This window comes from Camellia sinensis, chromosome 5, assembly GCF_055761805.1.
Source record: "Camellia sinensis isolate YWXY chromosome 5, ASM5576180v1, whole genome shotgun sequence".
NCBI classification, from domain to species: domain Eukaryota; kingdom Viridiplantae; phylum Streptophyta; class Magnoliopsida; order Ericales; family Theaceae; genus Camellia; species Camellia sinensis.
The window spans coordinates 92950402-92959504 of NC_138965.1; the positions used below are offsets into that span (position 1 = coordinate 92950402).

General features: G+C 40.7%; 1 pseudogene; it reads left to right on the top strand.

The window, feature by feature from the left end:
- The first annotated feature begins 6249 nt into the window (after positions 1-6249).
- Positions 6250-7985, top strand: LOC145791532 (uncharacterized; annotated as a pseudogene).
- Positions 7986-9103: the final 1118 nt, after the last annotated feature.

The window sequence follows — 9103 nt, forward strand, 5'->3', positions numbered from 1 at the left end:
ATGATGGCTAATCGAATTGTTTTGCCTATTGAAATGGATTGTTTCGAAAATTGAAATATATGATTTGATATGGAAAATGTTTTTTTAGAAGTTTGATATAATATGGCAAATGCCTTAATTTGAAAATGATTTAAGATTCGTTTCGAAAATCGTAAGACAAGTTTTAGTATTATCGTTGAACTTCATTCATTTAACCTCTTTATTCTATTATTATTCACTAGGCGTTAGCTCACACTTTATATATATATATATATGCAGGTGAACAATTGGAGGATCAACATTAGAGTTTACCCCAGAGTCTGCCTCTTTGTCAAACCAGCCAAGAAGTACCTCTATGTAGAGGCTTTATTTTATTTTGTCAAGCTTGAGTTAATCTTTGTATTTTGTTAAAAGTCCTTCATCTAGTGTGTGAGATATGTTATAAAATATGTCTTCGTACATGTATATATAAAAGTATGTTAAAAATAATTTAATTACTACAGTTGATCATGTACGCACAACTTGATGGACATTATTATTTTTGTTTAGCTTCCGCTTCAGGCCCCAATTATATTTAAATATTTTGAATTTTGTGTTTGAGGCCGTAGGTAATATTCAGATTGCTGGCCGGTTACTACACTAAACTTATAGGGGCGGGTTTGGGTCGTGACAACCATCTTCTTCCTCATGTAGAGATACAATAAGAGAACATGTGTCTTCCACAACCACATTGATAGATTCCATGATAGATAAAGTACGAAGGTTATAGACACGAAAAACCCTACTAGTAGTTGAATACCCTAGAAAAATGTCTTCATCACTTCGGGAGTTAATTTTTTCCAAAGGGTCTCTATCTTTGAAAATGTAACGCTTACTCCCAAAAGTTTTGAAGTATTTTACCTTAGCTATTTTGCATTAGGTTTCAACCCTTTCCACAATTTATATGGAGTTTGTAATGTGTTGGGCCTTAGATACACACGATTCACCACACAAACAGCAGTATTTAAGGCTTCAGTCCAAAACTTGGAAGGAACTTTCTTGCAAAGGAGCATGACACTAGCTATCTGTTGAACAACCCTGTTTTTCCTCTCAACAACTCCATTTTGCTGTGCAGTAATGGGTGCAGTGATGTAGGCCGAAAGGTACCACATTGAGGACACTTAAGTTACATTTTTGGTCTTTCAATTTTGTTTATTTGGTAGACATGATGTGTTTGTTGCACTTGTATAGATTTGGCAAGAAATACACAAATTCAATAAAAAAGTGCGCGAAAGCAGATTCTCCGTGTGAGAAGCGAAAAAGCCGAGCCAGCCACCTCATCGTACGTACGGCCCACCACCGCTCGAGCGGCCCACGTGGGCGCTCGAGCGGCCTACCTAGGGATGAGTGCGCAGAATTTTGGGTTTGTTCTGTTGAGAATAAAAGGAAGAAAAATAGGATAACCTAGGGTTCGAAAATTATTCTAAGGAAATGGAGGCTAAGGTTTTGAAAAGGTGATTTTCCTCAAGCTTCAAGGAGAACTTTCATGGGGGCTTCTTCCTCTTCTAACTCTTCCACCTCCTCCCACTCCTCCATGAGTGGCTAGGCTCTTCTTTTCTAGGATTTTTATGAAACCCTAGCCGTGTAAAAGGAATTTTTTTTAAGCTTTGATTGTGAAATAGTTTGAATAAATGTATGGATGATTTAGAAGCTTATAATAATTGTTCTTTTCATCTCCTTAAGTATTTGACTCTCTGTGATTGTTTAATGCTTTCCCTACATTTTAGAGCAAACAACTCGTACTACTCGGGATGATTCATGCCTGAACGTTGAATGCAACAATCCTCTTGATCAATATTTCAAACTTGTAGTTGTGAAATATTGGGTATTTCAAACCGGATTGCAATTGATGGCCGATGTTAAATCTCATTTATGTGGTTAGTGGTGATTTCTTTGCCATAGGATTTTTCCCAAAAATCAATATCTCAAGCTTTGCATTTAATTGTCAATTTAATTTCTCAATTTCATTTAATCCTTATTTAGTCATAATATCCCTCAATCTTTTTAATCAAAATTAATTTAGGAATTTAGCAATTAAATTAGTTTAATTTCACAATTGCCTCTGTGGGTCGATACCTGGACTTACCATTATTCTAAAAGAATTTGGTATAGTTTACTGTTTATATTTGGTGTGTGTAATGACCCATCAAATTTTGGCGTCGTTGCCAGGGACTTCTAGCAAAATTAAGTAATTTAATTTTACATTCCTATTTTAATTTTTAGTTTAGAATTTTATATTTTAGTGTTGCTAAGTGTGTAGAGTGTTTGCAAGTGGAGCTATCATCGAAGTGCAAGCGGAGCGCAACCAAGCTTTAAACACAAACCACAGCACCAAAGTGCTTTAAAAAAAAAAAAAAAAAAAAAAGAAGCAAATACTCACAAGAAAAGCACCAAAGTGCTACAACTAGAGAGCTCGAGTGGAAATTGGGGACAACGTCTACACGTCAAGCACCTGCAAGACAAGTAAAGTATTTTCGTTAAACCGCTATGAGTATTTTTCCCTTTGGTATTTTGCCTTCATAACTTAGTGTATAGAGTTGGAACTTAGTGTGTGTGTGTGTGTGTGTGTGTGTATGAGTAGTGTATGCACGGGCGCCTTTCTTGTCGCCCTGAATTGTGGAATTTGGACTTTGAACTAAAAAGAACTCTTAGAAAACTTATAGCCTCTTCCCGTGTTCCTAGGCTTGAATATCCATACCCATACCTCGAACCAATAGAGATGGCAAACCTGAATGGCCTAAATGGGCCCAACCAGACCCTTAAAGGTTACTTCACACCCACTGCATATACATCACCATCATGCATCCAGTTACTCGATACCACTACTACTCATTATGAGGTTAAGTTCAACACCATCCAAATGCTTCCATCATTCCATGAACTTGCTCATGATGACCCTTATAAACATCTGCATGAATTTCAGGAAATTTTCTTTACAGTGAGGATCCAGAATTTCACCAATGAGGCGCTAATGTTGCGTTTGTCTCCATTTTCATTAAAGGACAATGCCAAACATTGGCTGAACTCACCCGTTAATTTTGTCAAAACATGGGACCAATTGCGGCAAAATTTTTGGAGAAGTACTTTCCCATTGGTACGACCAACCAACTCAAGCGAGCCATCACCAATTTTGCTCAAATTGATGGCGAGCAATTTCATGAGATATGGGAAAGACTTCATGACCTTCTCCAACAGTGTCCCCACCACCAAGTGCCTGATTGGCAACTTGTTCAAACCTTTTACTATGGCTTAACTAAGCCTTGCCGCCAAATGGTGGATTCTTCTTGTTATGGGACATTCATGTCCAAAAATGACGCCGAGGCATGGCAATTATTTGAGAACTTAAGTGATAATTCCCTTCACCATGCCTCTACCACCCGGCAAGTCCGGCAACCAACAGTTGGAGCCCTGAAAAGAGAGGGCATTTATGAGGTGCAAAACCTAGAGTTAGCTCAACAAGTAGAGGCATTGTTCCAAAAAATGGACCAATTATTAGTTGCGAGGCATGTCCCTACATAGCAAGATCAACCTTAATTTCACGAGGCATGTGCTACATGTGCGAGCCTTGCTCATGACTTGAGTGAGTGCCCTTCGGCATCACAATTCCCGAAATTAGTCCAAGAGGATGTGAATGTCGCTCAAGGTTTCTCCAACCCAGGTAATAACTCATATTCTAACACATACAATCTGGGATGGAGGAACCACCCTAACTTTTCATGGAAACCTCCGTGACAAGGCATATCTTACAACCCTCCACCACCAAGGCAAAATTTTAATAATTTTGCCAACCAATCTTCTTATCGACCACCGCAACCTTACTGGCAACCACAACCCCCACCTGTTTAGACTCAGGTGTTGGAAGTTCTCACAGAACTTAAGGGGTTGGCACCAGTAGTGCACTCTCATACTCACTCCATGGCCAAGCTAGATGCCCAATTAGATCAAATGGATAACAACATGAATATGAGAGAGGACGAAAAATTACCTAGTCAGATTGTGGCCAACCCTAAAAGTTAATATGGGGCAGAGAGGTTGGGTGGGAATGGAAAGCACCATGAGCAGGTGTAAGCGGTGATTACCTTGAGAAGTGGAAGGGCGTTAGAACCCCGGCCAGTTGCGTCTGATGCAACTAGGGCTAAGAAGGGTGACCACGGTGGTACACCTAATGAGAGCAAGGGTGAGGCAGAAACACCTAAGGGGGATGGCTTAGCCCCTAGCACTTCATATGAGCCTAAGGCACCATATGTGCCTAAGGCACCCTCTTCCCAATGCCTTGATACACCGTCCCCTTTTAATAAGAATGCGGCATTTATGGAAGCAATGATGGAGGTTTTTAAACCAGTTAAAATCAACCTTCCTCTGTTGGAGACGATTAAGCAAGTACCCTCCTATGCTAAATTTTTGAAGGACCTTTCTACGCAAAAGCGTAAATCTAGTACACACGTGTCCCAAAAGGTCGTACTCACCAAGCAAGTAAGCTCCATCTTGTTGAATGACACATCCCCTAAGCTTAAAGACTCGGGTGCCCTAACCGTTGCATGCATTATAGGGGACCATTTCATTGATAGGGCCTTATTAGATTTAGGGGCTAGTGTCAATTTGTTGCTGTACTCTGTGCACAAAGAATTCGGGCTTGGCAACTTGAAGCCCACTATTGTCACACTATAGTTGGCTGACCGGTCCCTCAAAGTGCCACGTGACATGATTGAGGATGTGCTAGTAAAGGTCAATAGTTTTATTTTCCTGTTGATTTTTTGGTTTTAGATATGGAATCAGTAGCCAGCTCTAGGAAACAAATCCCGGTGATCTTAGGTCGACCTTTCGGCTACGGCCAATGCATGTATTAATTGTTGTACCGAGGTTATGGAAATTTCATTTGGGAATACGTAAATGAAACTTAATGTTTTCCAAGCCTATTTGTGAATGTTGTGGATGGAATTGTGGAGGAGGCTTTACCCTCCATTCTTATAGAGGACCCTTTAGAGGCTTGTTTAGCTCATTTTGGGTTTGAAAATTTTGATATTGATGGGTCAGTAGAGGAGGTGAATACCATTCTTAATTCTTCTTCTACACCGGATTTTCCTCCGTGGAAAGCCCGGTTTGAGCCCTTTCTTCCTCTGTCTAGAGATCCTGCCATACCATCCTTAGTCACACCACCTACACTTGAGTTGAAGCCACTCCCGGCCACATTCAAGTATGCATTTTTAGGGGCCTAAGGATACTTCACCTTTCATCATTGCATCTAACTTGACTGCAGAGCAAGAGAGTCAATTAATGAGTGTTATCGTAGCACATCAGAATGCTATAGGGTGGTCGGTGGCTGATTTGTGAGGGATAGAGGAGGACACCAAACCTTCTCGTGAAATGTAACGAAGGCTGAATCCCAATATGAAAGAGGTGGTAAAAAAGGAGGTGTTAAAATTGTTAGATGCGGGTATTATATACCCCATCTCGGATAGCAAGTGGGTGAGTCCCATACAAGTGGTGGCGAGTGTGCATTGATTATAGGAGACTAAATTCCATGACTAGGAAGGATCATTTTCCCTTACCTTTTATTGATCAGATCCAAGAGCAATTAGCAGTGCAAAACTACTATTGTTTCCTTGATGGCTGTTCTAGTTACAATCAAGTTCCTGTGTATCCGGATGACCAGGAAAAGACCACCTTCACATGTCCTTTTGGCACTTTTGCCTATTGCCGAATGCCCTTTGGGCTTTGCAATGCACCAACGACCTTTCAACAGTGCATTATGGCTATTTTCTCTGACATGGTGGAGAAATTCTTAGAGGCTTTCATGGATGACTTCTCCATGTTTAGGCCGTCTTTTGAGGAATGTCTCAAAAACTTAACTAAAGTCCTTATTCATTGTATGGAGACAAACCTGATTTTGAGTTGGGAGAAGAGCCATTTTATGGATCGTGGGGGTATAGTGTTGGGACACATTGTGTCCCATCGAGGTATAGAGGTTGACAAAGCTAAGGTTGACCCCATTGCAGGCCTTCCTCCACCCACTTCTGTGCGTCAAGTTAGGCCTTTCCTAGGGCATGCAGGTTTTACCGTCATTTCATCAAAGACTTTAGCAAAATATCCCATCCTTTGTGTAGTTTACTTACTAAGGACGCACCCTTTATCTCTGATGATGCATGTTTGAAAGCATTTGATACACTTCGAGCGGCCCTTTAAACTGCCCCTATCATGCAATCTCCTGAGTGGTCCCTTTCTTTCGAGATCATGTGTGATGCATCTGATTATGCTCTTGGCGCCATCTTAGGCCAAAGGGTGAATAAAGTGCCCCATGTTATATCTTATGCTAGTCATACTCTTTCTGATGCTCAATTAAGCTATGCTACCATTGAGAAAGAGTTACTAGCTGCTGTCTTTGCACTTGATAAGTTCCGGTCCTACCGCCTAAGGTCTAAAGTCATTGTGTTCACTGACCATGCCGCTATGCGGTACTTATTGTCCACGAAAGAGAAAAACCTAGGTTGATTAGGTTGATACTACTCCTTTGGAAGTTTGACCTAGAAATCTGAGACAATAAGGGATTCAAGAATGTAGTTGCAGATCATCTATCTCGCATCTTTATTGAGCACATGAGTGATCCCTTAGCCTTGCATGACTCGTTTCCTGACGAGCAACTTCTTGTGGTTTCACATGTGACCCTCCCGTGGTTTGCTTACATAGTGAATTACTTGGCAGTTGGCCAAATTTTGAAAACTTGGTCTAAGCAAAACAAAAATTGATTTTTCTCACAAGTCAAGCACTATTTCTGGGAAGACCCAGAATTGTTCAAGTATTGTCCGGATCAAGTGATTTGGCATTGTGTGCCAAAGAGTGAAACCCATAGTAGTCTCACCTTTTGTTACTCTCATGCATGTGGCAGCCATTTCAGTGGGCAAAAAATCGGCCGCTAAGGTTTTGCAATGTGGGTTCTATTGGCCCTCGATTTTCAAAAATGCCCATAACTTCTGTAGAGCGTGTGAGAGTTGTTAATGCATGGGCTCTATGTCATAGCAAGATACGATGCCGATGACCCATATTTTGATTGTTAAGATTTTTTATGTTTGGGGCATTGACTTTATAGGTCCCTTTCCACTATCTTTTGGATTTGAATACATTTGGTGGCTGTGGACTATGTCTCCAAATGGGTGGAGGCAGTGGCCACCAGAACAAATGACCACAAGGTTGTGGTTAAATTCCTCCATGAGACCATTTTCAATTGTTTTGGGTTCCCACGTGCCATAATTAGTGACGGTGGAAAACATTTTTCCAACCGATTCTTTGAGGCATTGGTGCGTAAATATATGATCACTCACAAAGTTGGCACTCCCTATCATCCCCAGACTAGTGGTCAAGTAGAGGTTTCTAACAGGGAGGTTAAGCAAATTCTCAAGAAAACTGAGAGGCCCAATAGGAAAAATTAGTCCACTAGGTTGGTTGACGCATTTTGGGCCGATCGAACTACATATAAGACACCCATCGGGATGTCTCCATATAGGATTGTGTTCAGGAAATCGTGCCATCTCCCTGTTGAGTTAGAACACCGGGCTTTGTGGGCCATCAGGAAGTTCAATTTTGATATGGCCAAAGCCGGTGACCACCAGAAACTCCAACTTAATGAGTTGAAGGAGCTCCACAATGATGCGTATGAGAGCTCCAAAATTTACAAGGCTAGGACTAACGCATTTCATGATAAACACATTTCTCGCAAGTCCTTCGAGCCTCATCAAAAAGTGTGGCTGTTCAATGCTAAATTGTGCTTGTTCCCGGGTAAACTCCGGTCTCGATGGGATGGCCCATATGAGGTTATAGAAGTCTTTCCGCATGGGGCTGTTGAAGTTAAAAATCCACAAGTTGGTACGACCTTCAAGGTCAATGGCCAAAGATTGAAACACTATGTGGGTGGTATTGAGAAAGGGAAGATAATTGAGGTCATCCACTTGACGAACCCAATATATCTTCCATAATACTTGCTTTGAGTCTAGGAGACTTTAAATCCTCTAAAAGTGTAATTCCTTTGGTGTCTGTCGTGCCCGAACGGCATCTGACGGACTGGTATAGCCACCTAATTGTGTTTGTAGTGAGTTCCTAGGACATCAACTTAGACGGTAGAAACTAGAGTTCTAATGACAAAGCCTAGAACGCAAAGGTTTGGAATTTCCGAAACTAAAGTCTGGTTTAAATACCCAAGGGTGTGGAGATTGCTTCAAAACCATCCCGGCTTGAACTCTGTATGGTAGCCCCATAGGTCGAGTTAGCTTTATGTACCTCGATTCTAGATACTGAATCAACCTAGTCTGTCACCCTGTTGGAGAATAGGGAAAGTTACAAACATTGTTAGGGAGAAAAATAGTATCCTTCGTTTTCGGGTGAAGATTATACCTTTGTTGCGTATTTCGATGCTTTCGATGTTCTATTTTTTATTTTAGATGTGCATTGGAGGTAAAAATGGTTTAAATTTTTATTTGGATTGTGATTGGTTTTTTATTTAAAATAAATAAATAAATTGGTTGTACTTGGGTATTTTTTTTTTTTTTAAAAAAAAGAAAAAAGGTGTGCAACAGACCGCACGTACGGCCCACATTGGCACGCAAGCGGCAATCCCAAACAATGGGCGCACAAGCAGATGTCCAGGCTATTCGAGCGGCCTAGCCCAAATGCACACTGCTTCAACACTGCAAAAGCGGTCCATTTCCACCGTTAGAGTGGCCAATAAATCAGCACTTGTGCAGCCCAAATGGACGCACGAGCTGCCCATCCAAAAAAAATGGAGTGCACGATTAGAAAGGCCAACTGCATGAGCGGCCCAGGCCCAAAAGCATTTTGCGCAAGTGTCGCTAGAGCGGCCCAAAAATAAGCGCTCGTGTGGCCCAAATGGGCGCACGAGCGGCCTCTTCCCAAAAAAAAAAAAAAAAACAAATAAACCTGCAGTTTTTATTTTATTTTATTTATTTATTTTTATTTACTTTTTTTTTATTTCTTCAAAAAAAATTGTGTAGTTTCTTTATTTACTTTTTATTTATTTTTTTTTACTTACTTTACTTCTCTTTAAAAATAAATAAATAAATAAAATAAAAATATGCAG